This window comes from Rhamphochromis sp. 'chilingali', assembly GCF_963969265.1.
Source record: "Rhamphochromis sp. 'chilingali' genome assembly, chromosome: 14".
Taxonomy (NCBI): Eukaryota; Metazoa; Chordata; class Actinopteri; order Cichliformes; family Cichlidae; genus Rhamphochromis; species Rhamphochromis sp. 'chilingali'.
Window position 1 is genome coordinate 3,943,729 of NC_137941.1, and position 4,608 is coordinate 3,948,336.

Genomic DNA, 4,608 nt, shown 5'->3' on the forward strand with positions numbered 1-4,608 from the left:
TGCAGCAGCGGAGGCAGTGAATGGTATATGAGTCAGTCTGTGAGTCATTTGGATTCAATCGGCTCTAAAATAAAAACTCTTTGTGTAACCGGGTTTCAGTTTTTTCCACGTTCTGCATTTTTGTCTTTGTTGCATTGTGAAACGGAACTAGCGAGAGATGACAAGTAGCAAAGGTCAGGAGCCGGAGTGGTGCGGTTAAATGGCATGTGAAGGCGGCCGCTGCAGTGACAGTGTTAGTCATATCCATCACATTTTGTTTTGGCCTTCATGTAATTATTTGTCTTTGTAACCATTTGCTGAATCTTGAGCTCTGTGATTACAGCAAATTAAAGCATTGAAGTCATACATACATGCATCAGTGGCAAAAACCTTTTTACTCCAAACTCTATCAACTTTTAGGGGGAAGGTGATTCTTCAAACTCACTCTTCATTTACCCAGATACTCGCTCTTGGACGAATTGATTCATTCAAAACAACCACTTGTTTGCGAGCTTCTATAATCTCGATTCTTATAGAAAAACATACAGGGGTGCTCTGCAGTTACCTGTTACCATTTTTATAATAGCTTCATTTCGGAATTTCAAATGAACAGAGCTCCCTGGCGCCACAGTGCAAACCTCCAATAACTGGGAAAAGGAGGCGATACTACAGCACACAGCTGTGCAGCATTTGGTATATACCTTTATTCTGTGCAGGAAGGCTCTCATAGAACTAATGAAATCACTCTCCTACCTGATGATCCTGAAAGTGTTTGCTAGTTTGTTTTGCAGAATGAGGAGGCAGTTGCACAGGTTCTCCTCAGCAGGGTGAGTAAGCCTGGTGGGAGAATGGCACACTACATCCTGTCATGTTGGGGCTGTTGCTAATTGTTTCCCTGAGACCAGTGGCACGCCAGACAGTCAGACCTAATTAGGATTTTCAAAGACTCCAACCTGCCCGACAAAGTTGTACAAACCCTCGAGCAGGTACACAACACTCACAAGTTGAGTTTATACTTTTGTAGAGACATCACAGATTACTACATAGAGTCCTGGCTTGTGAGAAGACTTTGTATTTGCATACAAGTACAATATTACAGTAATTCCCTTTTTATTAAAAGTCCTGCTCTCATATTATGGCTGTGTCCCTGTCTGTTGACAGCAAATTCAGAAGAAAAGTCTAAATAAATCCAGACTGTGGTAACTCATGTTTCCCTTTTCACTTCTGAAAATTAAGTGTTATAATCAGCAGAGACTCTAAACTGGTTTTGGCACTCAGTAAACATTAGCGAGCAGTCTGTAAGCCTCAGAGAAACACCAAGCTGTATACCAGCTGCTGTGTGCATACTGCCGCATGTCCTTTGAAGTGCCAAAGCCAACCAGGCCTCATGATGAATGAGCCAAGATGGACTGAAGGTGCCAAACGGCAGACTACTGCCAGGTCATTGTCCCAACAATAAAGCGTAATTGAGCTCTGAAGCAGCAGCAGAGTTATGGGTAACGCTGTATTACACGCCTGACCAGAATTTCCCCCTCAAGGACTGAGAGGATTATTGGAGGGCACACATACATCTGGTGAGCTGTACACGGCCGGCATGTTCCGAGGAAATAGCAGTAGGCACAGCAGTCTCTGCAGCACAACGGGAACCCTCTTTCCAATTTCCTGCACCAGTTTCCATTCCTGCTTTATTTCGTGCAGGGACCTGTAAAGAGGGATTCGCTAATGCAGAATGTAACATTTAGCCGATATGGCACCACAGAGCACAAAACAAGGAAATTGATTCTGTCAAAGGCAATATTTGTGATAATGATCTCAATAAAAACATAGGATGATTTCAAACAGGGTTAGCACAAGTCCCTATAGAGATTTCACACCTAGCGCAGCAGTTGTTTCTAACAGGCTTTAAAACAAGTGCCTGAGGTATAATCTAGTTCCCTCAACACAGTAAAGCTTGATATCAGAGCTGAGTTAAGACTTGTTGACATACATGCTTTTCCTCTGCTTGTTTTAGCAGCGACACAGTTGAAACAGTCAAGAGGCCCAGACCTTTTTTTAAAATGTTGCATCTAAATGATCCATGCCGTCTATCAAATATGTAGACAAGCAAATTTTACAGTTGTTTGCATATATGTCGTCGTGCAAACAGATCTTTGCGCGCACTTGACACCAATTTTGTTCATTTGACAACTTTAATAAAAATATTGATAGATCACAAAACATCATCTATCCCTTAAAGGCTACCTTCAACATTTTTATCATGCAGTGAAAGAAATGATCTAACAAAGACAATCTGACACCCATTTATCATTTAAATCAAATTTTTAAAAAATACACAGAAAATTCAGTTTTTTGGAAAATGGAGTGTTTATTGAACCTTCTTATGACGATTGTTCTTAAAGATACGATTACCAATTTGTTTTAATTGTATTCTAATTTGTACCAATTTCTATTACATTGCACAATTTGTTGCTAATTTCATCATGTCATTTACTCAGATTTTGCATAAAAACTCAAATCAAATATGACGCATTTGAGGTAACAGGGCTGAGGAAACCTACTCTGCTCATTTAAAACCCCTTATTCTTTTATTTTAACTGTTTTAGCATTTCTCCTTTTAAAGACACGTTTCCTTTAGGCCAGCCTTCTTCTTTTTTTCTACTGGTGCAGACAGAAGGTTCAAACAGCAGGTGGCACTGGCTCCTGTGCTGTGAAAACTGTATTAGGGATATCCCCTCTCAGTGACACCATAAAGCCCTGAGTAGAAAAAACTGCCTGAGCTTTGGGATCCCAGATTTTACACCGGCTGACCTCAGTCTTTCAGACTTTGGTCATGTTTGTATGAGCGTTTAGTTTGGTGGGTTTCCATACACACACAGGGGACAGAAAATGTGATAAAATGTTGAAAAGATTGTGTATCGCTGAAAGATGACAAGCTACAAAGTGCAACAAAAAGGAACTAAAATCAGACCACCCTCACCACCAAGGTCTTATTTCCCAATTAGGCTCTCGGATGGAACACTACAACGTGATTCAATTCACGCTGCTTGTTTTTACGTGAAATCTTATTAATTAAGGAACCTTATTGAAAACATGCCGTTGTTTTGGTCTTGGTAAGGAATAACATATGTATTGTATATGAAGCATTTATTAGTCGATGAGACCAAACGAAGAAAGATTTGATTTGTCTTGAGCAACTCTTTCTTATTTTTATTTTTATTTTTTTCTACATTTTGATTGCAACTTAGTTGCAATTAAACCCCAACTTTACAGCTCGCAGAGGATCATATTTGGGGAAACAAAGATAATAAATTATGTTTATGCATTTCTGTGTAGCACCAAGCTTATGACTGCTGTTCGATCAGGAGTTCGTGGAGAAGCAAAACAGACCTATTCAACTTCTGATAATTAATCTGATGTAAATGAACAATTATACTGCCATAAGCCTTGGCTACTGTGGAAAACCCTATGACGGGCTGAGCACTTCTTCTTCCTACTTCCTTCTTTCATTTTCTGTGCATTTGCAGCATACTTCATACAGCTATCTCAATCTGTGCCCTCTTCCTGTAATTTTCCATAGAAATCTTTGACTCAGGAGCTGAAGAGGAGTCCTGATTTGAGATGATTGGCCACATCAACCTGCTCAGATCTTTTTTCTCCCTGTCTTCACACTCCTCTCACCCCACCAGTCACTGACCCTAATCCTGGATCTGCTGAAGCTCTATTTCCATTAAAAGGCTTTTCCTCCACGCTGTCACATCACAGTCTTTCTCAGAGGGGCCTGCTTGCTTTCACTGTATATGATATTTTCCAGGATTCACGTCACTAAAGTTATTATTCCGTAAGTGAAGTGAAATGAAAGCTAGTGCTCTCTTCTTATTAAATCTTGTAATCTTTTTCTTGTTTTAATGCACTTTGCTCTGTTCTTCTACCCGCCTACATGTAAAACACTTTGAATTGGCAGTGAGAATGAACTGAGCTATAAAAACAAACTGCACTTCCTTTATGTTCTCAAAGTGGCCTGCAAACACACAACAAGGTTGCTATTGTTCGTACAGGCAAATGACATAATTTAACATGCACGTTCAAGCTGTTTATCAGCTTAAATGTGTATGCATGTTGTGTAATTCATTGGATGCCGTGGTAACCTCAAAACAACCAACAAACTAAGACATAGCAATGGGAGTTTCATACTGGAATGTGTGTGTGTGAGGCAGAGAGTGAGCAAGTACATCACTAATTAGACTCATAAAAGTAACACACACAGACCTGGATTTCCAAATCTCAGGTTGCCACAGGAAACAGACAAAACAACTCCCAACAATTAGTGTTATTCTTTACAGATGTATGTTTGTATGAGTGTAAATATTTATGAGGCTTTTTTGCTATAACTCAAATTTTCCAAAACAGTGGAGTTATTGGAGAGACAAATTAGTAGAAATCTCTAATGGGACATGTGTGTTAGCCACTCAGTCTTTTTTAATTAAAGCCAAAATAAAATACAAAGCACCTTTGTTTGGATTCACGCAGATGAAGGAAATCACTGGTAGGATTTTTGGGTGATGTTCAGTAGCTGCAAATTTCTCATCGAGGTGATTTTCGATATATTTTATTAATTGCAAAAGAAAGCTC